The 25732-nt window shown below is 39.3% G+C and overlaps 1 long non-coding RNA gene across 2 annotated transcripts in view; it reads right to left on the minus strand.

Moving 5' to 3' along the window:
• LOC309847665 overlaps window positions 1–25732 on the minus strand; it is a 559315-nt gene that overhangs the window by 165383 nt on the left and 368200 nt on the right. For both annotated transcript variants that reach the window (XR_014302547.1, XR_014302548.1), the window contains exon 3: window positions 8135–8286. This is a non-coding gene — a long non-coding RNA (uncharacterized lncRNA). The remainder of the gene's footprint in view (window positions 1–8134; window positions 8287–25732) is intronic.

The following is a 25732-nucleotide window of genomic DNA, read 5'->3' on the forward strand; positions in this document are numbered from 1 at the left end:
TTTCTAGGCAAGCCACTCTTTTTGAATCTCTACCTGTTCACCAACCCAGAAGCTCTTTGAAGCCCATCTGTTGGGGATTTTTATGGAGGCTTCATTACATAAGGATCCCTGATCATATCATTAGCTATTGGCTACTGAACTCAATTTCCAGCCCCTCTGCATTCCCTGGACATTTAGTACATCTGTACCCTCATTCCACTAACAAGACCTACCTAGTGTCCAATTATGCCCATTAAGACAACAAATACCGTTTCTTTAAATCAAGTCAAAGAGTGACAGAGTGTTTATGAGCATAGGCTCTAGAGCCTGGCTTCTGACTTTGAATACCGGCTCAGCTATTTATTGGCTGTGTGACCTTAGAAAAAATGTAACTTTTTTCTCCCTTCATTTTCTCAACTGTAAAATGGGGTTATAGTGTTAACCTCACGGAGCAGTTAGAAGGATCAAAAAAAAAAATACACATAAAATACTTAAAATGGTACATGGAACACTGAAAATATTATCTAAAGCTGCAAAGGAAATAAATTGGTAACTGGTTATGACATCCAGCATATATATTAGAAGGCTTAGCCCAAGAAGCATAAAATACTAGACTGTAAATACCAAAACTCTAGACATAAGATTAGAATTGGTCCACATTAAAGCTGAAGTGTTAACAAATTTTGTGCCATAAATTTCCTTACATTTTTCCTTTTTTTAAAAAGATTGTATTTATTTGAGAGAGAGGGAGTACATGTGTGAGAGTGTGAGAGAGCATGAGCAGGAGGGATGGGTAGAGGGAAAGAGAGAAACAGACTCTCTGCTGAGCAGGACCTGATCAAGACCTGAGCCAAAAGCAGATGCTTCACTGACTGAGCCACCCAGGTGCCCTTCCTTATGTATTTTTTCCTAATCTGAAGGAGGAGTAATATCACTTTGTATGGCAGGGCTGAACAGGGGCCAGCTGTCCTTGACTTCTGGAAAGGAGATATGTGGGGGTCCGACAAACTAAGTAGATTATTTTTTCCATCGTGGGCTCTACCTGTACCCTGTTTTCCTTTCACTGTCCACTGACACATTTGGGCTGGAAGATTCCTTCTGCAGTTCTAGATACTCCATAATGCCAAATTTCTGTGCTTATAGATTTTAATAATTCAAATATGAAATGGTTGCTTCCTGAAAGGACCTCATTTATCTCTTAAAGATGCACGACAGAGACATACAAGAATCTTAATAGCAACATCTGACAATAAAGCACAACTCTATATGAATTTATTACATGAACAACAAGTGGATCCTACTGTGACATGGGAAGTCTTCCTGCAGGACGTGGAAATTAGATCAAGGCATAAAAGCCATAAGTTTAGGCTATTTGCTTTCCCAAAAGCACACCGCCAGTTTGAAATGCTGCTTGCATAGAAACACGATCGCCAACTCCAGCCAGCTACAGATTCCTGTCATTAGTAATAAATGACCATGGCAATCTTAGAAACGAATAGCATCCAGCGTTATAAAATGGCTCTATTCCCGATGATGTTTGTTTATGGGCAGCAATTAGAGCCCAGCTGCTATAGGGGGACATTCATATCCCCAGCTAGACTTCAGGAAATGTGGCCTTTCATGAACGAGACCAAGAAATTGGACTGGATTTATATGCACTAAAAGAAGTGTACCTTGCAAAGATGTGTCAAAAATGCTGTATAAAATCACGAGTCCCCTCTGGCTCATCCTGACACCCCAATCGTACCAGCCTGAGTAGTGGCGAACTTCATTTATTTAACAAAAGAGGACCTGTCCAGGGACTGCCACAGGCTACAAAAGAAAACCAACAAGAACTTACATTTGGATTGTAGACCCAAACCTCTCTCTTCAAGGAGCTTCAATTTCCAGATCCTCGATCCAATAAGGAATTGATACAGTCTAAGGTCATGGGGATAGCAAAGGGAGAGGGAAAGCTGGTATCAAATGGGAGGAGGAAGCCACAGGAGAAAACTAGTGGAAAGTTATGTGGGAAGTAAATGTAACTCCAAAGATGCATTCCTGAATAAGAGTAGGGTGGTTTTGTCCCAGAGAATGTGCAGGCTGCATTTCTAATATCAGTGCTATTTTTATCCTATATCCATTCCTCTGATCTCAGGTTCTAGTACCCCTTGACCTGGAAGGATGTGGGGTGTATTTGTAGTTGGCATGTGAAGAGATTTGTCATTGGATGGAAGGCAGAATCCATTGGGAAGACTTTCTCCTTATGTTTCATTTCCCAAAAAACCCTTACTCATTCAGAAGATTATCCTAAGTGTCCCAGACTGAGGTCATTTTAAAGACCTCCTGGGCCTCTCAATTAATGGTTTCATTAATTTGCTTTTTGGCCTCAAGAGCCATTTGATTTGATGATTGATAAAGGTGGATGTGAGAACAGAAGGGTGACTTCTTTGGGGGAACTGTGCCTGGTGAAGCAGATTCCTTCACCACATCAAAAACTAATGATGTATTGTATGGTGACTAAAATAACATAACAAAAAAAAAATATTTTAAAAAAGGGAAGAAAATAACTAGAAGCCATATTTCCTGCAAACTGAATTCAGGGACCTGGAATTGTGTCCACCCCTGAGAGAGTTCAAACAGCGGAGAGGAAAGAGTTCTATTATCTCTGAATCAGGACTCTCGGTATTCATGACATCCAAGTGACATATTTTCTTAACAGCTGGAACTACCCATTTTTTACAAATTGTTTCTTAGAAAAGCAGCAAAATCAAATTCAAATAAGTAGTTACTTGCAACATTCATTTGAAAAGCATCCCTCTAGGAACTTAACTAAGACCAGTAACTCATTTCATAAGTCACCAAGCAGTTTCTGAAGGAAACACATCATTCCATTGTCACCTTCTTTGTGATACTAGACTGGAGGCCCCTGACCGCCCCTTACCCAGAACCAGAAGGCAGGCAGCCCGGGCTCCTGCAATAGAGAACGGACCCACACACTGGACAGGATCACACCTATTGTACTGAATTACACTTAGCGGTCCCCACAGCAGCCTTTAAAACTCTTTTTTTTTTTTTTTTTTTCTGATAGCGTGACCTATGAAAGTGCCCCAACAGCCTAAGTATATTAACTGCATGTATGCACCAAAGGAGATAACATTTCAAATAATAGGCCAGACTATCTAGCTTTATCACGTGTAACATGCCTTTTGAAATTAAAAGCAAGATTATCCCATAAATGCTTGGGAAGCCACAGTTAATCCTCATCTTCGTGAGGAAACATGAAAGGACACTCTGAACCAACACTGGCTTGAGGTTTCAGGAGTCATTATTTTGAGGGGTGAATTTGGTGCTCCCATAGTGAGACAAATCCACATCACTATTCTAGATGGTTTCCACTAGTCATAGCAAAAAGGCATTTTTTTTCCACCATAGCATGTCTGCGTTGTTCTTTTCAGTATCAAATCCACTGAAGATTCTGAACAGTGTTGCCTCAGCATTGAGGAACTGGAAACTGCAAACCATAGTTTGTGACCACAGATCTCAAACACACAGATGATAATACTGATGGTGTGATTTTTTGGTTGTAGAGTATTTCTAAGTGGGTATCATTGTCTTTGCACAATAGTAAACCAGCGTGTTCTGTTTCCCAATAAGCCTATAGCTTGTTTTCCCATGTTTAGGAAAAAACATGGGGCAATCTACCTGAAAGACAAGGAAGCCTAGTGCTGAATGCTAAATGAGGAATTCACTTCTCATTTGTAGGCCATTCTGATTCTGATTATCATGTCAGAATCAGAACAGAGTGGGGTGAAGGAAGACATCTCATATGATCTGTAGCATGCTAGAACTTCACAGCTAACTTATTAGATCACAAAACACACTGGTCTAATTTTGATCAGATATTTCTGATTTGTTGATATAAGACCCTGCCTTTCTCAAGCAGGTGTGAGTTAAAATTTTCTTGCCGATCTTATTTCTTTAGAGATTTATTTATTTAAGGGGAGCCAGGCAGAAGGAGAGAATCTCAGACTCCCCACAGAGCACAGAGCCTGATGTAGGGCTCGATCCTACAACCCATGAAATTATGACCTGGCCAAAACCAAGAGTTGGACGTTCAACAAATTGAGCCACGTAGGTGCCCTAAGACTTTCTTGCTAATTTTAAAGTAAGCTTCTACATGTATCTGATAAAATGATTTAATCTATTTATCTATCTACACACAAACACACTTCAAAATATGTGCCCAAACTTACAGTTGGATCATTTAAAACTGAACTCTGAAAATGTTTTAAATGTGCCTGGAATTTAATTTGTAGGTATGATTCAGTGATGACATGGAAAGGTCAATGCCTTTGAAAACAGAGTTTATTACTTACAATGCCCAAGAGGAGGAAGTATACCACACCATACAGAGCCATATGGAGAAGCACCAGCTCACCAGGAGACAGAAGGAGTGAGGGGAAAGCTTGGGGGGGGCATTATTACTAAAGTGGAGGGGAAGTGTGGGGCAGGGACATCTCTTATGAGGCAGGAAGAAAAATACAGATGTTAAGGTTTGTTGTGAGGGTATTAAATAAGATTTTTGTGTACCTATCAAAGCACAGGGATGGCACAGCTATGAAAAAACTTTGGTTATTAGTTTGGCCCATGCCTCCAAGATGCCAAATAATCAATTACAGAATATTAATAATTCCACAACAATGTAGACTAACACTCATCAACTTACATGTCTTTTCTATTTAACAATAAGTAGTCTTTAAAGTATTTGAAATAATGTTTATGAAATATTACCAAATTTCATATAGATACTTTGGAAGAACTTTGAAATTTTCTTCAAAACCTTGGTTTTCTCCAACCACACTAACAAAATTACATTTCACTTTTTTTTCTTTCCTTTAATGCATGAGTAAATAATCAGTATTTTTCCCTCTCAGATAGCACTCTATTTCATCCTTATTCCTAATCTGGTTAATTAACTATCAAATGTACAATTTTGAACCATGTAACCTTATTTTACAGCAGTTACAGTATGTATTTTGGTAGAAAGCCATTCACCTTTTAAAAACTTCACTCAAGGCTAACCAGATACTATTCAACACTTAAAAGATCATTTGCTTCCATTAAGGTTGGGAATGGGCTCTCGTTACTCTTAAACTACTGTTTGTTGGTGTTGCGCATACAGGCGAGAGAGAGAGAGAATTTAAAGGGTTCAATTAGTATTCTGTGATAATCTGCTCATCACACCGAAACAGCACCTAAGCAGAGGGCTTGACATTCAGAATCAATACTGTGCTGAACATTTACGTGTCACAGCAAATATCAATAGGCCCAAAGTCGTTCATGTGCTGGGCAAAGTCTGACTGGCAATGCAACCAGAATGGCCAATGTATTTTCAAGTTCCTCCCACCAGATCTTTCCCCTCATTCACAGCCAGACATTGGAATACCACAGGGTCAACACACATAGAGACCCACATCGGTTCAGTTCACTTGATCTTCCTAGGAGGACAGCAGTTGACCCCCTGTCACACCGGACTTAAACTCAAGTTACCAGTTTATGGATCTGACATTCCCATCCAAGCACACAGGCGTCTCCTCTTTAAATTTATGCTTTTATTTATGATGTGATAACATAAGAAATTTTAAAAAATAGCATTTAAACTAACTGAACATAAACAATATCCATAATTTGACCAATGTGATGTGTACATGACTTTTTTAGACTGAGCAGATATTGCCAAAATAACCTTATCACATAACCATTTTCTTCTGGTGATGGACAATAGGGTTGTGTTCAGGACAGTGAAGGTGACTAGGATAGGAGGATCTGAAGTGCTAACACCTTCATGAATTCCCTATTTAAACTCTGAGCCTTAGTTTCCTTCTTGGACAAGGGAAGAAAATTATCCATGTTTTACCTATCTTGTAGTAATTAGATGAGATCATTAGAAGGAGCTATGCAAATATTCCATGTTATTAGCCGTGTCTCTCCCTACACCTCATTTGTTGTAAGGTTTGGATTTTATTTAATTTATTTTGCTATCTAATCATTATTTTAAAGTGGTGTAGTTAAATTTGGCCAAACAGCTTGTTTTATTTATTTATTTATTTATTTATTTATTTATTTATTTATTTATTTATTTTTAAAAGATTTTATGTATTTATTATTTTTTTAAGATCTATTTATTTATTTACTTGACAGACAGAGATCACAAGTAGGCAGAGAGGCAGGCAGAGAGAGAGGAGGAAGCAGGCTCCCTGCTGAGCAGAGAGCCTGATGCGGGGCTCCATCCCAGCACCCTGGGATCATGACCTGAGCCGAAGGCAAAGGCTTAACCCCCTGAGCCACCCAGATACCCCTGGCCAAACAGCTTGTTATCAACTAAAGAACAGTTATTTGTATTAACTACTTCTTGTTTTAAGTAGATTGTCTCTACAAATATTCTTTTTTTTTTTAATTTTTAATTTTTAATTTTTTTCAAGGGGCCTGGGTGGCTCAGTGGGTTAAAACCTCTGCCTTTGGCTCAGGTCATGATCCCAGGGTCTTGGGATCAAGCCCTGTGTCGGGCTCTCTGCTCAGCGGGGAGCCAGCTTCCTCCTCTCTCTCTGCCTGTCTCTGTGCCTACTTGTGATCTCTATCAAATAAATACATAAAATCTATAATTCTTTTTTATTTTTTATTAACATATAATGTATTATTAGCCCCAGTGGTAAAGGTCTCCTACAGATATTCTTAATAATCTTTTTTTTTTTAAGATTTTATTTATTTGACAGAGAGAGAGATCACAAGTAGGCAGAGAAGCAGGCAGAGAAAGAGGGGAGGAAGCAGGCTCCCCGCAGAGCAGAGAGCCCAATGCAGGGCTCGATCCCAGGACCCTGAGACCATGACCTGAGCCGAAGGCAGAGGCTTTAACCCACTGAGCCACCCAGGTGCCCCCAGATATTCTTAAAACAGTTCATTTAAAGATTGATCTTTCAATGTTCAGTAACATTGATGAACAGAGATAATCCCTCATACCATAGTCTTAATTTTTCTCAAAATTCAAGTATCAAACAACAACAACAAAAAATCAAGGATATACTGACCAGGTGTTAGACATCAGAAACAAAGTCCGGCAATCCCAGGAGACCAAGGCTTCTGCATTCAGCACTTCCCACCCAACAGCTGAGTCAAAACAAAGTTCTATTGGTGGTGTTAGAGGATTATGGAGGTGGGCATTAGCATTCACTTTTTTCAAATTTGTACTCTTACTATTCAGTAAATACCCACTGTGTGTAAGCTCACTTGTAATAATGGAGAATATAAAAATGACTAAGGCACAACCCCTTGTGAAAAAGCATCTGTGAAACAACATTACAGACTGTGAAAAATTCCCTAGACTTCTCTCAACAAGGTTTTCAGTCTGGACTTGTCCCACAATAGTATTCTGAGTCTCAACCACCTGTAGTAGGGTCATTAGTGCCCCCTCCCCAGCAAAAATCCCATATAGCCAGAACCTACCAATGTGACCTTAGGTAGAAACAGGACCTTTGCAGATACAGTGATGCTAAGATGAAGTCAAATTGGATTAGAGTAGATGGTCTTACGAGAGGGAAATTTAGAGACAGGAGAAACATGGGGGAGAAGGCCATGTGCAGATAGAAATGGAGACCAGAGAAATGGACCTGTAAGCTAAGGAATGTCAAGGACTGCCGGCAAACACCAGAAGCTATGAAGAGGAAGGAAAGATTCTTTCCCAGACTCTTCAGAGGAAGGACTGCCTTGCCAACAACTTGAGTTTAGACTTCTAGCCTCCAGAACTGTGAGAAAATAAATATCTATTATTTTAAGCTATCCAGTTTATACTATTTTGTTAAGACAGCCCCAGAAAACTCATATAGTAAGGACATTAAGACCTGCTATTTCTCCTTTAGAGCAAATGTCATTTAGATAGTGAGGGAAATTGATTCAACAGATATCAATATAGTATAAAATAGGATTGAGTGCCAAAAGGATTAGAAAGGAATAGAGAGATCAGAGGACAAGGAAATTACAGAACGGAATACTTGATTAAAGTTAATTTCTTAGGGTTAATTATGTAACACTTAATCTAACTTACTTTACTGAGAAAGTCCTGAATAAATGTCACTTGAGCACTGACAACATTAATATTCTCTTTAGGGATTCTACTCACTGGGACACTCAGTGCGGCTGGCCTTGCCTCACTTTCCCATCACACTTTTCTTTCCCAGCTTCCACCAAGAGGGTCTGTCAGTCTCCCAAGATCCCAGCCCCAGCCCACAGCCATATCTGATCAGTCTGAAGGCAGGATAACTCCATCATTTGCTACAATTTATAAAGGGAGAGAAGAGGGGAGGGGAAGTCAAGTTGTCTAAAATGCCAGGCATCACAGTAATTACTTTTACATCTATAGATTAATCACTTGTTCATTCGACACTCATAGATATCTTGTCTGTTTTTATTAAGTATCTCTTAAGTGCCTAGCATTAAACCAATTTGGGGGGACTCTCAGTTGGACAAGAGAGTAGCAATCCCTGTCCCCTTTTCCATTGATCATCTTTTTTGCCTGATTTGGGGAGTTACACCTTCATCTGCCTGCTGGGTTCCTGTGTTGCTTCGAAGCCTCACCTGACACCAGGCCCAACTTCTGTCAGTATTTCAAGTTCCGTAAAGCACCTTCACTGACCTGCCTCTCTTAAATGTGTCCAGTTGACCAGTTTCGGCTCCTCCTTGACCACTCATATCACTCCACAGTTTCCCCTGTTGTCTTTGGTAAGGCCTCATTTTCACTGTTACCAAAGTCAAGCCTAGAACCTTGTAATGGCTGAGGATCTTTGGCTAGTTATCCGCCAACTTTCCTTCCCTAGAGCCACATTCTCCCCCTAATATGTCGCCTTCCCCTAAATCCTTCATTCAATCTGTCAGAGAGGCATTGACTATTTACGTAGAACTGACTATCCGCCTGAAACTACTCTCAAGACATGGTGCTAACCATGATAGCTACAGTTTTTCTGTCATGGAGCTCAGGTTCTACATTAATAGGCCAAAAGAAAGAAAAAGAACAACAGCAACAACAAAAATCCAAGTGGTACACAGGTAAATAAAACTCTGCCCGGACCAAGACAACCCGTCTGGAAAACAAAACAAACCAAATTCAGGGTGATGAAAGAGGAGGTTGAGTAAGACCTTCCTAAGGAGATGTCATTCAAATCAATATTAAAACCACCACCACCACCTCTACCACAAGAAAAACTAGCCCTATGATTATGGGTAAAAGCACACAAGGCCCAGCAAAGAGCTTGTGCAAAAATCCTGAAGAACACCACCACATGTTATGTTCCAAAAACAGAAGACATACAGGCAAAGCATAGTTGAAAAATGACAAAATGGACTATATCAATTTCCTATTACTGGCACATATTACTTGACAACGCAAGTTATAGTTCTGGAGCTCTAGAGCTATAGTTTTAGACCCATTTCAGATGGGTCTCACTGGTTAACATCAGTGGGTCTCACTGGGTCTCACGGGCTAACATCAAGGTGTCAGCTGAGCAGTATTCCTTTTGGAGGCCCCAAGGAAAAATCCGTTTTCCTGCTTTTTCCAATATCCAGAAGCCACCTGTATGCCTTGGTCTGTGGTTCCCCTCTACAAATCACACCATTCCAGCTTCTGCTTCCATCATCACATCTCATCCTCTGATTCTAACTTCCTGCTTCTGTACTATGAGGACACTTCTGATTACACTGAGCCTACCTAGATAACTCTGGTCAATCTCTCTCTCTCTCTCTCTCTCTCTCACACACACACACACACACACACACACACGCAGACATCTGTCTATCCATGAAAATGGAAAGATACAAGAGGTTTTAGGAATAAAAGTGTTGTTTGACAACTTTTATTTTTAAAAAAGATCACCCAAACCATTACGTGGAAAAAGAATTCAGGATGGGAGAGAGGGCTGATTAGAATCAGGGAGAAAAGGGGCGCCTGGGTGGCTCAGTGGGTTAAAACCTCTGCCTTCAGCTCGGGTGATGATCCCAGGGTCCTGGGATCGAGCCCCACACCAGGCGCTCTGCTGGGCAGGAAGCCTGCTTCCTCCTCTCTCTCTCTCTGTCTGCCTCTCTGCCTACTTGTGATCTCTGTCTTTCAAAAAAACAAAAACAAAAACAAAAACAAAAACAAACAAACAAACAAAAGAATCAGGGAGAAAAGATGCTACCCTTGCAAACTGGGTAAGAAAATGGCAAATGTCGAGACTAGAATGGTGGCAGTAGACATGACGATTAGAAGGAAAATCAATTCTATCAGCTAGGCTAGACAGACTATAAAATGAAGAGTGAAGGAAAGATAAGAATCAATGATGACTCATAAATTTTTAAAAATTTAGTTTATGGGGGCACCTGGCTGGCTCAGTGGGTTAAAGCCTCTGCCCTCAGCTCAGGTCATGATCCAGGTTCCTGAGATGGAGCCCCGCATCAGGCTTTCTGCTCAGCAGGGAGCCTGCTTCCTCCTCTCTCTCTCTCTGCCTACTGATCTCTGTCTGTAAAATAAATAAATCTTTAAAAAAAAATAGTTTATGATGATGTTATTTACTGAGATGGGAGACTAATGGAGAAGCTAGGGAGGGAGTTAGAATTCTATCTGAACATGTTAAAATTTAATTGTCTATGAGAAAGTAAAGGAGAGATGTATAATTAGTTTCTCATCTGAGTCTAGAAGTCGAGAGGAACTAGGCTAAAGAAATTAATCTGGGCGTTATCTAAATAAAGATAACTTCCAAACTGTGATTGAGGAAGTCACCTAAGAAGAAAGCCCAAGTAAGGAGGGTGGAGGAGAGGGAGGAGAAGGAAAGAAGAAAAGGGAAGAGGCGAGTTCTTATCATAGAGGATTCCTTGAACTCTCAGACACCAATTGTTAGTCTCTGACCTTTTTAGACTCAGCTATCATGGTACACTTGGCCTCCTACTTCTCTGACTGATTCTTCTAGTCCTTCCAATTTACATTCTTACCCGCCTGGGATACTATACACGCTTCTCTTTCCCATTTGAACTCAAATTTCATTTACCTGTTCTCTACAGTCACCATCAATAATTCCTACTGGTCATTAAATGTGACTTTTTCTATGTTTCTTAGTTACCGACTTTCAGATGAAGCTACTTCCTCATCTAAGGGTCACCTATTAAAATAGTAATCCCTTTCTAGGAGAAAAGCCTCAGGTTCCCACAGTCCCAGGATTATCACAAAACCTTTCAGGAAATGTCTTAGAATCCAATAAGGTCAGAAGAGAGTTTGAGAAATCCAGTTTAAGGTCTTTTATCTTACATATAGGGACACTGAGGCTTCAAACTGTATTTAATATATATACATATTTTAAGATTTTATTTATTTATTTGACAGACAGAGATCACAAGTAGGCAGAGACAGGTAGAGAGAGAGAGGAGGAAGCAGGCTCCCCGCCAAGCAGAGAGCCCGATGCAGGGCTCGATCCCAGGACCCTGGGATCATGACCTTAGCCAAACGCAGAGGCTTAACCCACTGAGCCACCCAGGCATCCCTGTATTTAATATTTTAGAAACAGATGCAGACCGAGAACAAGAACTCAGGCAGCAACAACCTTCACGTGACAAAGATGCTTTCTACTAAACCATGTTATTTTCAGACAGAAATAACAATCTGACACCAACATGTTCTTGTCCCCATAGACAATGATGACAAAGGCTATGGAATCTCAGTGCTTTTTCTGTACTGTGAGACTTAAGACAAAAAAACAAACAAACCTTTCCTGGAGATGACTAAGCCCTCGGATATCTCTTCATGCAAAGAAGAAATTGGGGATAATCGTGCTGCCCTAACTAGAAGAAAGAGTTAACATGATTGTCTCCATCATATTATGCTAATGAAAGATGTCCAAACAGCAACCCTGTAGACTTAAATTGCTCTCTTCTAGAAAAAGACAGAACTCTAGGTTTCAACGCATATTTAAAAGGAAGACCGGAGACATGCTAATTCAATTTCTACAACTGATTCAATCTCTGATCCTCTTCCAGATTTCCAGCAGCTCCCGATGATCATCAATTGTGAAGGTGTGTTTTGGCTATGCTAGGAACTTAACTAAGACCAGTAACTCATTTCATAAGTCACCAAGCAGTTGACAAAGGATAATGACTTTCAGTCAATCTTAAACTGGGGATAGATTCGAACCAAAGACGTAACAATGGAAGTCCTCTACCCGGTGTCCATTATGCAGCCTCAAGGTAAATTTATGTTTAATGCAATTGTATATTTGAGAGCTGAAAAGAACTGAGTGGTAATTAATCTTCAAGGATGCATTTAGCTGTGACTTGTCTTCCTGAAAGCTTTGGAAAGTGGCATTCACAAACTCCTTCACATTAAATAGGTGTGACTGTGTGTCCAGGGGTCAGCCAAGCACAGCATGTTTTTGTAGTACTCACTGAAGCAGCAAAGTAAAATTCAATTCAAGTTGAAGATACATGATAATATTAGAGTTCATGTGATTGATTTTTTTTATATTGTGCTATGGAAGGTTTCTGTGTAAGTGATAGGGAATTTTTTACATCACTCAGTGTTTCCCAAGTCCATTATTTAAAAAGAATTCTGTAATAAATATATCCAATATCATAAATACATTGTAACATTTATACAAAAGTGTTCTACTATCAATAGATTTTTTTTAATAGTTCACGAACAAACACAGATTTTTGGTAGATAATAGCATACATGTGCTATTAAACAGCGTGAAGCTCTTTCTTTACACAGCAGAGACATTCATAGAATTATTCTAGCTGTAGGACAGATTGAAATCTTTGATTCAAGCCTCCCATTTTGTAAATGAGAGAACTGAAGTCCAGAGTGCTCACTTGACTTCCCTACACTCACACAGCTTAGACCCTAAACCAAACCATTTTATTAGAGGCCAAAATAGTTTTGAATTCATCATACCTTCTTACCCACGAAAATCTATAATTATTTTTAAAGAGAAGATTAGCTTTTAATCCACACATTCTTTGTAAAATAACTATGGATCCTGCCAAATGAAATGCTTTCTCCCAGGAAAACTGATCAGTTCAGGAGCTTGTTTATGCAGTACTAGATATGCATTTAAGCAGCACCTGTGGGAAGAGAGGGCCCCAAAGAGAACAAAGCCCTGTTACTGCCCTGAAAGAGCTTAGGACCAAACTGGGAATAATAATAATGCCAGAGTAAAATCAGTACTGGGACAGTAATTTAAGGATGTGAGAGAAGATAACTGTCAGAAGAGGTGTTCAGTAAGAATTACAATTGAAAAGGTTTTGAAAGTAAGATTCAGGTAGATGTAAGAAACTAAACATCAAAAACTTGAAAAACAGAATCAGCAAGTAAACGAAACTGGAATCCACACTCACAATATGATAGTGACCTGAGCAACCCAGAGTAAATATAAGGAACTATTTTGCTTTAAGAGGAAAAGGAGAAGACTTCCTGGCCCAGCCTCTTGGTTTCAGCTCCTCGTTGATGACCATAACTTCCACTCAGACGCTATGTTTGAAAAGTCATTTGGAGACTGTAATTTGCATTTATCACTTCAATTTTTGTTGCTTACTGCTTTTCACAGATTCAGTTTTCAAACCGTGCTTATCCATATGCTATAATGCAGGAACTATAAGGGGTCCTGGAATATAAGGGTAAGTGGGATGAACATAATCCTAGCTTTTTTATGGGAAGGCAAATAATTAGGAACAATTACATTAAAGTGAAGCCATGTCTATGTATGATAAGGACAGGACAAGATGATATAGCAATGCTGTATATAGACACCTGTTTAAGTTCAAGTATCCCAGAAAAGTTTCCCATAGGAAAGGGGAAGTTGGTTTGGCATCTAAAAGATGGATAGGAGCAGCTGAAACAAGAGGACTAACATGGATGTTTAGGGCAAAATGTTCCAGGCAGAGGAATCCCCATATATAATAGCCAAGAATCAAGAGAGAACATGAGAAGTTCCAAAAGTATAGGAAGTGAATCAGGGCTTACAGATAAAGCTAGAGGGTTATAGATAGGAAGCAATCACAGGGTAACTTAAAAACGGAGATATGTAATTATATTTTCTCTTTATGATAAGAGATTAAACAATTTTGAGTTGGTTTTTAGGTCAGCTTTCTTGCTAGGCTTGTACCAACCTTATTAATGGAACCCATAAAAGATGGTATTTAAAATGAAACCATGTTCTGCAGAGTTTCAAAGCAAAGTAATGGTTCAGATTGTTATCCCACAGGCAATGGGGAAGGGAGGCTCATTAAAGAAGTGTGACATAAAATTGTGTTTTAGCTATAAATTCCATAGAAATGTCCCCAAAATGATGAAAATGAAAAAGTAGAAAAGAAAAGAAAAAAAAAAGGCATGGCAAACGCTATGTCCATTAGATGACACAGCAATGGGCACAATGTGAATTCAGTGAACTTTTGGGGCAACCTCCCCTTAAATTTTGGTAGATCACCTAGGAGATTCTTCTCACATTCCAGATAAAGCAGCAAAATGATGATTTTTGATTATTTAGAATAGCCTAAGTCTTACCATTTCGACTTTCTCCTATCTGGCTAATAATTTTTTAGAACAACTGGTATGAAATCTTTAACTTGATATTGTATATAATTAAGCAGCTCTATAAAGGTGATTGTAATTATGACATTCATAACTTCTTTACAGGAAATTAACAATCATAGAATAGAAGCAGACAAATTTAAAGAGTGTCTGCTAGAATATCAAACATTATTCCTAGTCAATATTAAACTTTTTAATTGAGTTAACTGTGTTCACTCTTTCCCTAGTGAAAGTCTGGTCTGTGCTCCATGAGAAAGAGGCCAGTCATATCCACTCACATTTCTTACTCTCCATGTTCCTGGCAACATTAAGACCACAGGCATCAACATCAGTGTTAAAGGATACAAGCTACTGTAGGTGACAAAAGACAAGCAGCCCAGCTGTTCTCGTGTGAATTCTGGGTTTAGTCAAGGCTCATGGTTTTCACAGGTAAAATTATAGTAGCCTAAAGCTCCAGCATATTGTTTTTTTTATTTTGCTTTTTTTTTTAGTAACTTCATAGTTCAACTAAGGAAGTTCTCCAGAAATGTTCATTCCGTTCTTAGTCTTTCTAGTTAAACACACTCTGTGCCATGTACCAAAAGCTAACATTCAGAATATAATTTGGATGGAGCCAAGACCTATGTGGTTCTCGCTGTTGTTGGACCAAGAAACACTATCCAGCAAATAAAGTCATTTCAAAAATAGAGAGGAAGCTAGATGGCAGAGGAGAAGGAGAATGAAATATCATCAGGTCCCAGGGGTTCAGCCTTGGGCAAAGACATTTGAGAATCATTGCAACACCCCTCTCCAAGAAGATCAGCAAGAATATCCAGCCAAGACCAAATTTACTGATCAATGAGAACTGCAAATCTCCAGAGCTAGGTGAAAGCAACACAGAATTCGTGGTTTTTTTCCCATGATCCTTTACTCTTTCAAAGTTAAATTTTTTAAACTTTATTTTTTGTTAGTCTATTTTTAACTTTTCCTCTTTCCTCTTTTAACATTTTAAACTATTTTATCCTAACAATACTGTTTAAAAAATCTTTTTAAGTTTTCATTATTATAGTCATATTTTATCCTGTCATTCTATTTAATCTTATTTTTTTGTATATATAGGTTTCTTAAATCTTTAAAATTTTGGGATACAATTCCTTCTAATAGATCTAAATACCCTAAATCTAGAGCATGGCTTTGTTCTAGTCTCCAGCCTGATCACATTCTATCCTCTATTTTTTTTTTCTTTTTTCAACCAACTTTTCTTATCAATTCCTTTTTTAGAATATTCTTAAATTTTAATCTTTACAGTCATATTTCATCCCTTCATCATGTGTGTGTGTGTGTGTGTGTGTTATATATATATATATATCTTTCTTTCTTTCTTTCTTTCTTTCTTTCTTTCTTTCTTTAAAATTTTGGGAGGTAGTTTCTTCTAAGAGACAAGACTACACCCAAAATCAAGTGGGTGGCTCTGTTCTATTCACCAGTCTAGCATATATATATATATATATATATATATATATATATGTATTTTTTTAAGTCCCCCCCCCTCTTCTCCCCCTCAAGTCCTTTCTGATATACTTAGCATATATTTCTCTGGGGTCTTTGCCACCCTTTTTGTATTTTGTTCTCTCATTAATCTATTCTTATCTGGATAAAATGACAAGATGGAAAAACTCACCACAAAAAAAAAAAAAAAAAGAACAAGAAGCAGTACCAATAGCTAGGGACCTAATCAGTATGGACATTAGTAATATGTCAGAAATAGAGTTCAGAATGATTATCAAGGTGCTAGCTGGGCTCAAAAGAAATAATGGAAGATATTAGAGGATCCCTTTCTGGAGAAATAAAATCACTTTCTGGAGAAAGAAAAGAACTAAAATCTAACCAAGTTGAAATAAAAAAAGCTATTAATGAGTTGAAATAAAAAAATGGAAGCTCTTACTTCTAGAATAAATAAGGCAAATGGAGAATTAGTGATATAGAAGACCAAATGACAGAGAATAAAGAAGCTGAGCAAAATAGAGACAAACAACTACTGGACCATGAGGAGAGAATTCAAGAGAAAAGTGATACATAAGGCAAAACAGTATTAGAATAACTGGGATCCCAGGAGAAGAAGGGGGGGGCAGAAGGCATATTGGAGCAAATTATAGTAGAGAATCTCCCTAATATGGCAAAGGGAACAAGCATCAAAATCTAGGAGGCACAGAGAACCCCTCTCAAAATCAATAAAAATAGGCCCGCACCTCATCATCTAATAGTAAAACTTAACAAATCTCAGTGACAAAGAGAAAATCCTGAAAGCAGCCCCAGACAAGAGGTCTTAACATACAATGATAGAAATATGAGATTGGCAGTGGATCCATCCACAGAGACCTGGTAGGCCAGAAAGGATGGACATGATATATTCACAGCACTAAACAAGAAAAATATGCAGCCAAGAATATATCCAGCTAGGCTCTCATTGAAAACAGGAGAGATAAAAAGCTTCCAGGACAAACAAAAATTACAAGAATTTGTAAACACTAAACCAGCCCTCCAGGAAATATTGAAGGGAGTCCTCTAAGAAAGGAGAGAGCATAAAATTAACAGACCAGAAAGGAACAGAGACAATCTACAGTAATAGTCACCTTATAGGGAATACAATGGCACTAAATTCATATCTTTTAATAGTAACCTTGAATGTAAATGGGCTAAATGCCCCAATCTAAAGACACAAGGTATCAGAATGGATAAAACAAACAAAACTCACTGATATGCTCTCTATAGGAAACTCATTTTAGACCCAAAGATACATCCAGATTTAAAGTGAGTGGGTGGAAAACAATTTACCATGCTAATGGACATCAAAAGAAAGCTGGGGTGCCAATCCTTATATCAGATAAATTAGATTTTTTGTATGAGTATGCACCAAAAATATTTTTTGATTTTATATTTTTTCAGTGATCCAAAATTCATTGTTTATGTACCATACCCAATGCTCCATGCAATACATGCCCTCCTTAACACCCACCACCAGGCTCACCCAACCTCCTACCCCTCTCCCCTCCAAAACCCTCAGTTTGTTTCTCAGAGTCCATAGTCTCTTGTGGTTTGTCTCCCCCTCCGATTTCCCCCAAATCACTTCTCTCCATCTCCCAATGTCCTCCATGTTATTCCTTATGCTCCAAAAGTAAGTGAAACCATATGATAATTGACTCTCTCTGCTTGACTTATTTTACTCAGCATAATCTCTTCCAGTCTCGTCCATGTTGATACAAAAGTTGGGTATTCATCCTTTCTGATGGAGGCACAGTATTCCATTGTATATATGGACCATATCTTTATCCATTCGTCTGTTGAAGGGCATCATGGTTCTTTCCACAGTTTGGTGACTGTGGCCCTTGCTGCTATGAACATTGGGGTAAAGATTGTCCTTCTTTTCACTACATCTCTATCTTTGGGATAAATAATAGTTAAGTTGCAGGGTCATAGGGAAGCTCTATTTTTAATTTCTTAAGGAATCTCCACACTGTTTTCCAAAGTGGCTGCATGAACTTGCATTCCCACCAACAGTTTAAGAGGGTTCCCCTTTCTTCACCTTTCCAACACTTATTGTTTACTGCCTTGTTGATTTTGGCCATTCTAACTGGTGTAATGGTGGTATCTCAACGTGTTTTTTACTTGAATCTCCCTGCTGGCTAATGATGAGGACAATCTTTTCATATGTCTGTTAACCATCTGTATGTCTTCTTTGGAGAAGTGTCTGTTCATGTTTTCTGCCCATTTTTGGATGTGGTTATCTGTTTTGTGTGTGTGTTGAGTTTGAGGAGTTCTTTATAGATCTTGGATATCAGCCCCTTTGTCTGTAGCATTGTTTACAAATATCTTCTCCCATTCTGTGGGTTGTCTCTTTGTTTTGTTGACTGTATCCTTTGCTGTGCAGAAGCTTTTGATCTTGATGAAGTCCCAAAAGATCATTTTCACTTTTGTTTCCTTTGCCTTTGGAGACATGTCTTGAAAGAAGTTGCTGTAGCCAATGTTAAAGACATTACTGTCTATGTTCTCCTCTAGGATTTTGATAGATTCCTGCCTCATGTTAAGGTCTTCTATCCATTTTGAGTTTATCTTTGTGTATGGTGTAAGAGAATGGTCAAGTTTCATTCTTCTATACATAACAGTCCAATTTTCCCAGCACCATTTATTGAAGACACTGTCTTTTTTCCACTGGATATTTTTTCCAGCTTTGTCAAAAGTTATTTGACTATAGAGTTGAGAGTCCATATCTGGGCTTTCTACTATGTTCCACTGGTCTATGTGTCTGTTTTTGTGCCAGTACCATGCTATCTTGGTGATCACAGCTTTGTAGTAAAGCTTGAAATTAGGCAACGTGATGCCCCCAGTTTTGTTTTTCTTTTGCAGAATTTCCTTAGCAATTTGGGTCTCTTCTGGTTCCATACAAATTTTAAGACTGTTTGTTCCAGCTCTTTGAAAAATGCCAGTGGAATTTTGATCAGGATGGTACTGAAAGTATAGATTGCTCTAGGCAGTATAAACATTTTAACAATGTTTATTCTTCCAGTCCATGAGCATGGAATGCTCTTCCATCTTTTCATGTCTTCTTCAAATTCTTTCATGAGTGTTCTGTAGTTCCTCAAGTACAGATCCTTCACCTCTTTGGTTAGGTTTATTCCCAGGTATCTTATGGTTCTTGGTGTTATAGTAAATGGGATCATACCTCTAATTTCCTTTTCTATATTTGCATTGATAGTATATAAAAAAGCAACTGATTTATGTACAATAATTTTGTATCCTGCCACATTACTGAATTGCTGTCTGAGTTCTGGTAGTTGAGGGGTGGAATCTTTTGGTTTTTCCATATAAAATTATCATGTAATATGCAAAGGAAGAGAGTTTGACTTCTTCATTGCCAATTTGAATACCCTTTATTTATTTTTGTTGTCTGATTGCTGTTGCTAGGACTTCTAGTACTATGTTGAGCAACACTGGCAAGAGTGGACATTCTTGTTGTGTTCCTGATCTCAAAGTGAAGGCTGTCAACTATTCCCCATTGAGGATGATATTTGCTGTGCATTTTTCATAGATAGATTTTACGAATTTAAAGAATGTTCCCTCTATTCCTATATTTTGAATGGTTTTAATCAGGAACAAATATTGTACCTTGTCAAATGCTTTTTCTGCCTCACTTTAGAGGACCATGTGGTTCTTCTCTCTTCTCTTATTGAATTGTTCTACCACGTTGAAAGATTTGCAAGTGCTGAACCACCCTTCCATCCCATGGATAAATCCCACCTAGTAGTGGTAGATAATCTTTTTAATGTCCTGTTGGATCCTATTAGCTAGGATCTTGTTGAGAATCATGGCATCCATATTCATCAGGGATATTGGTCTGAAATTATCCTTTCTGGTGGGGTCTTTACCTGGTTTGGGGATGAGGGTAATGCTGTCTTCATAAAAAAAAGTATGGAAGTTTCCTTCTGTTTCTATTTTATGAAACATCTTCAGGAGAATAGGTATTATTTCTTATTTGAATGTTTGGTAGAATTCCCCAGGGAATCCATCAGGTCCTGGGCTCTTATTTTTTGGGAGGTTTTTAATCACTCCTTCGATCTTGTTACTAGATATTGGTCTATTCAGGTTGTCGGTTTCTTCCTGGTACAGTTTCAGAGGTTTCCAAGTTTCTAGGAATGTATCCATTTTGTCTAGGTTGCCTAACTTATTGACTAATACCATTATTGGTATTAGTCATGATCTTTCCCTTATCATTCATAATTTTATTACTTTGCACCCTCTCTCCTTTCTTTCAGATTAGTTTGGCCAGTGGTTTATCAATCATACTGATTCCTTAAAAAAATAAATAAATAAAGCTTCTATTTTCATTGATGTGTTCTTCTTCTTCTTTTTTTTTTTTAATTTTTTATTTTTTTATTTTTTATAAACATATATTTCTATCCCCAGGGGTACAGGTCTGTGAATCACCAGGTTTACACACTTCACAGCACTCACCAAAGCACATACCCTCCCCAATGTCCATAATCCCACCCCCTTCTCCCAACCTCCCTCCCCCCAGCAACACTCAGTTTGTTTTGTGAGATTAAGAGTCACTTATGGTTTGTCTCTCTCCCAATTCCATCGTGTTTCATTGATTCTTCTTCTACCCACTTAAGCCCCCATGTTGCATCACCACTTCCTCATATCAGGGAGATCATATGATAGTTGTCTTTCTCCGCTTGACTTATTTCGCTAAGCATGATACGCTCCAGTTCCATCCATGTTGTCGCAAATGGCAAGATTTCATTTCTTTTGATGGCTGCATAGTATTCCATTGTGTATATATACCACATCTTCGTGATCCATTCATCTGTTGATGGACATCTAGGTTCTTTCCATAGTTTGGCTATTGTGGACATTGCTGCTATAAACATTCGGGTGCACGTGCCTCTTTGGATCACTACGTTTGTATCTTTAGGGTAAATACCCAGTAGTGTAATCGCTGGGTCATAGGGCAGTTCTATTTTCAACATTTTGAGAAACCCCCATGCTGTTTTCCAGAGTGGCTGCACCAGCTTGCATTCCCACCAACAGTGTAGGAGGGTTCCCCTTTCTCCGCATCCTCGCCAGCATCTGTCATTTCCTGACTTGTTGATTTTAGCCATTCTGACTGGTGTGAGGTGATACCTCATTGTGGTTTTGATTTGTATTTCCCTGATGCCCAGTGATATGGAGCACTTTTTCATGTGTCTGTTGGCCATCTGGATGTCTTCTTTTGCAGAAATGTCTGTTCATGTCCTCTGCCCATTTCTTGATTGGATTATTTGTTCTTTGGGTGTTGAGTTTGCTAAGTTCTTTATAGATTTTGGACACTAGTCCTTTATCTGATATGTCGTTTGCCAATATCTTCTCCCATTCTGTCAGTTGTCTTTTGATTTTATTAACTGTTTCCTTTGCTGTGCAAAATCTTTTGATCTTGATGAAATCCCAATAGTTCATTTTTGCCCTTGCTTCCCTTGCCTTTGGCGATGTTCCTAGGAAGATGTTGCTGCGGCTGACGTCGAAGAGGTTGCTGCCTGTGTTCTCCTCAAGGATTTTGATGGATTCCTTTCTCACATTGAGGTACTTCATCCATTTTGAGTCTATTTTCGTGTGTGGTGTAAAGAAATGGTCCAATTTCATTTTTCTGCATGTGGCTGTCCAATTTTCCCAGCACCATTTATTGAAGAGGCTGTCTTTTTTCCATTGGACATTCTTTCCTGCTTTGTCGAAGATTAGTTGACCATAGAGTTGAGGGTCTATTTCTGGGCTCTCTATTCTGTTCCATTGATCTATGTGTCTGTTTTTGTGCCAGTACCATGCTGTCTTGATGATGACAGCTTTGTAATAGAGCTTGAAGTCCGGAATTGTGATGCCACCAACGTTGGCTTTCTTTTTCAATATCCCTTTGGCTATTCGAGGTCTTTTCTGGTTCCATATAAATTTTAGAATTATTTGTTCCATTTCTTTGAAAAAGATGGATGGTACTTTGATAGGAATTGTATTAAATGTGTAGATTGCTTTAGGTAGCATAGACATTTGATGTGTTCTTCTGTATCTCTAGTTTCTATTTCATTGATATCTGCTCTAATCTTAATTATTTCCCTTCTTGTGTGTGGGGTTGGCTTAATTTGTTGTTGATTCTTCCGTTTGTTAAGGTATAAAGAGAGCTGGTGTATTCTGGACTTTTCAATATTTTTTTAGTGAGGCGTGGTTGGCTATGTATTTTCCCCTTAGGACTACCTTTGCCGCATCCCATAGGTTTTGGACCAAAGTGTCTTCATTACCTTTGATTTCTATGAATTGTTTAAGTTCTTCTTTGATTTCCTAGTTAATCCAAACATTCTTAAGCAGGCTGGTCTTTAGCTTCCATGTGTTTGAATTCCTTCCAAACTTTTTCTTGTGGTTGAGTTCCAGTTTCAAAGCATTGTGGTCTGAGAATATGCAGGATAATCTCAATCTTTTGGTATTGGTTGAAACCTAATTTGTGACCCAGCATGTGGTCTATTCTGGAGAAAGTCCCATGTGCAGAATGAGTATTCTGTTATTTTAGGGTGGAATGTTCTGTATATATCTATGAGGTCTATCTGGTCCAATGTGTCATTCAATGTTCTTGTTTAGTAATTTTCTGCTTGGATGATCTATTATGGAGATTGGCATGTTAAGATCCCATACTATTTTTGAATTCATATCAATATGACTCCTTATCTTCATTAACATTTGGCTTATGTAGTTGACTGCTCCCGTATTGGAAGCATAAGTATTTACAATTATTAGATCTTGTTGGTGGATAGACCCTTTAAGAATGATGTAGTGTCCTTCTTTCTCTGATTATCTCTCTTCAGTTTAAAATCTAATTTATCTGCTATGAGAATCGCTACACCAGCTTTCTTTTGGAGACCCACTGGCATGAAAGATGCTTCTCCATCCTTTTACTTTCACTCTGCATGTATCTTTAGGGTCCAAATGCATCTCTTGTAGATAGCATATGAATTGGTGCTGTTGTTTTATCCAATCTGCAACCCTGTTCCATTTTATGGGAATGTGTAGGCCATTCACATTGAGAGTGATTATTTTATTTATTTATTTGACAGAGAGAGATAGAGAGGTCACAAGTAGGCAGAGAGGGAGAGAATCAGGCTCTCCACTAAGCAGAGAGCCCAATGCGGGGCTCAATCCCAGGACCGTGAGATCATGACCCAAGCTGAAGGCAGCAGCTTAACCTGCTGAGCCACCCAGGCACCCCGAGAGTGATTATTGAAAGAGATGTTTTTATTGACATCATGTTGTCTGTGAAGTCCTTGTTTCTATAGATTGTCTCTATAAATTTCTATTCTATGACACTCTTAGGTTCTTTCTTACTTTATAGAACCTCTTGTAGTGCTGGTTTAGTGGTCACCCACTCTTTTAGACTTTGCCTGCCTTGGAAGCTCTCTCTCTCCATCCATTTTGAATGTCAACCTTGCTGGATAAAGTATTCTTGGCTTCATGTTCTTCTCATTTAGTGCCCTGAATATGTCTTGCCAACCCTCTCCGGCTTGCCAGGTTTCTGTGGACAGGTCTGATGTCATTCTGATGGATCTTCCTCTGTACAAAAGGAATCTCTTCCCACTAGCTTCTCTTAAGAGCTCTTGTCTAAAGTTATGATTTATCATTTTCACAAGTGTCTCGAGGTCTTTCTAGATTTATTGTTCTTGGGGGGTTGATCTTTCTGCCTCTAAGACAAGAATGCTGGTTCAATTCCCCAGATTGGGAAGATTTTCATGGAGAATTTGTTCAACTATATCTTCTAGTCTTTCTTTCACCTCCCCCTCAGGGATCCCAATAATTCTGGTGTTGGAACATTTCATGACATCATTTATTTCCCTAATTCTGTTTTCACAGCTTCTAAGCTGTTAGAGAATTTAGAATAGATTGGATCTTATTGATAGCATTTTTAACTTCTTCCTGGGTGGCTTTCACTTCTGGCCTTAGAGATTCTATGTTGTCCCTAACGTTTTCTCCAACCTAGCCATTGCCTGGATAATTGTTGCCCTGAATTCCCTTTCCGACATACTGTTTATGTCCTTATCCTATATCTCTGATGGAGACAGCACAGTCTCTGAATTTTTCCTCTGTTGGGGGTTCCTCCTCCTAGTCATTTTGGTGAGAGGTGGTCAAGGGGATGTATAGCTGAATATATCAACAGCAGTCCAGGCAAGGTGCACTCTGGAACACTTCGGAGCAATCAGAAGTCACCATGGAAGCTTAATACCTTGTTTTCCCCTGATATTGGGGTTTTACAGTTTTATGCAGATCTGTGGTGGTTGTCTTCTCATTCTTTTGGCTGGCTTTCTCAGGGAGGGGCCTGCCATGTTGTTTTTCAGTAAGTCTTGCTTGGGTTGAGTCCTCCTGTTCCCTATCAAGGGGCTGGGCTCTGTAGAAATCAGGTTTTCAGGCTTTTGTTCTCTGGAGGTTTTTGGTTTTTTGGAATTTTGGGGGGCGCTTTTTGGAGGTTTAGTGGAAAGCAAACTACATCCAGATCTCCAACTCAGACAGAAGCCTCAGTCTTCTCCCCTCTAGATGGTCCAGAGCACACAGACTCCCCCTCTGCAAACTCCACTGAATTGTGCAACCGCCCACAGGCAGTGCATGTTTCCAGCAACCGTCTCAGGGGTTGCCTGAAGGGCCCGCTAGTCTCTGCACCCTGGTGCCAATAAAACTATTAGCGATATTGATTCAGGGAGACTGCTTCCAGTGGCTGCCTTTGCCAGGACTGCTTTTTGAGGCCTAGACCTCATGGTTGCGCAGGTTACCACTCGCTGAGAGATCCTGACCACTGAATGCACCTGAGTTCCTTCAGGCCAACACTGGAAGTGTCCAGGCTCTTGGCTGGTAACTCTTGGCTGGTCCTAAAGACCACCAGCTCGTGCCCCCATGGATCTCTCTCAAACACAGGTGGTAAGAGCGGTTCAGACCCTACTCAGGCAGTGCATACAGAACACCAAAGGCTGTAACTAGAGAACACAGGTTGGCACTCACATTAGACTCCGTCATGTGGGGAATGGGAGTGCACCCAGCCAGAGTGGTGGTGCAAGCCAGGCAACCCCGGGGGGCTCCAGAACCAAGAACTGGAGGCTCTACTGCACTCTCTCTGGCACAGGTGGTCGCCGACAGTGCCCATCCTGGATACATGGACTGAGGCCCACGCCCATGACCACCAGATTCCAGAAGTTGCCCCTTAAGATCTTTTGCTCTTTTTGAGTTCTTTTAACCAGATTCCAAGTTAATGCTCAATCACAGGGTTCTTTCATATTGGGGTATTACTTTCCAGTGGATCAGTTCTAGAGGCTCCCTCCACCTTCTGTTTATCCTCTGATATCAGTCCGAGCACTCCCACTCTCTTTTACCTCTCTACTGGTGTCTTCTGCCCCCAAAGAGTTCCAGAAGTGTATAATGCTACATCTCAGGCTGATTTCATGGGTGCTCAGAGTGTTCTAGTAGATTATTAGCTCATTTTAGGGAATCGGATGAAACAGGGTCTCCCACTTCTCTGCCATCTTGCCCCTACCTCTCCCAGATAAATTAGATTTTAAGCCAAAGACTATAATAAGAGATGAGGAAGGACACTATATCATACTTAAAGATTCTGTCCAACAAGAAGATCTAACAATTTTATAT

The sequence above is a fragment of the Mustela nivalis genome (assembly GCF_964662115.1).
Source record: "Mustela nivalis genome assembly, chromosome: 14".
NCBI lineage: Eukaryota > Metazoa > Chordata > Mammalia > Carnivora > Mustelidae > Mustela > Mustela nivalis.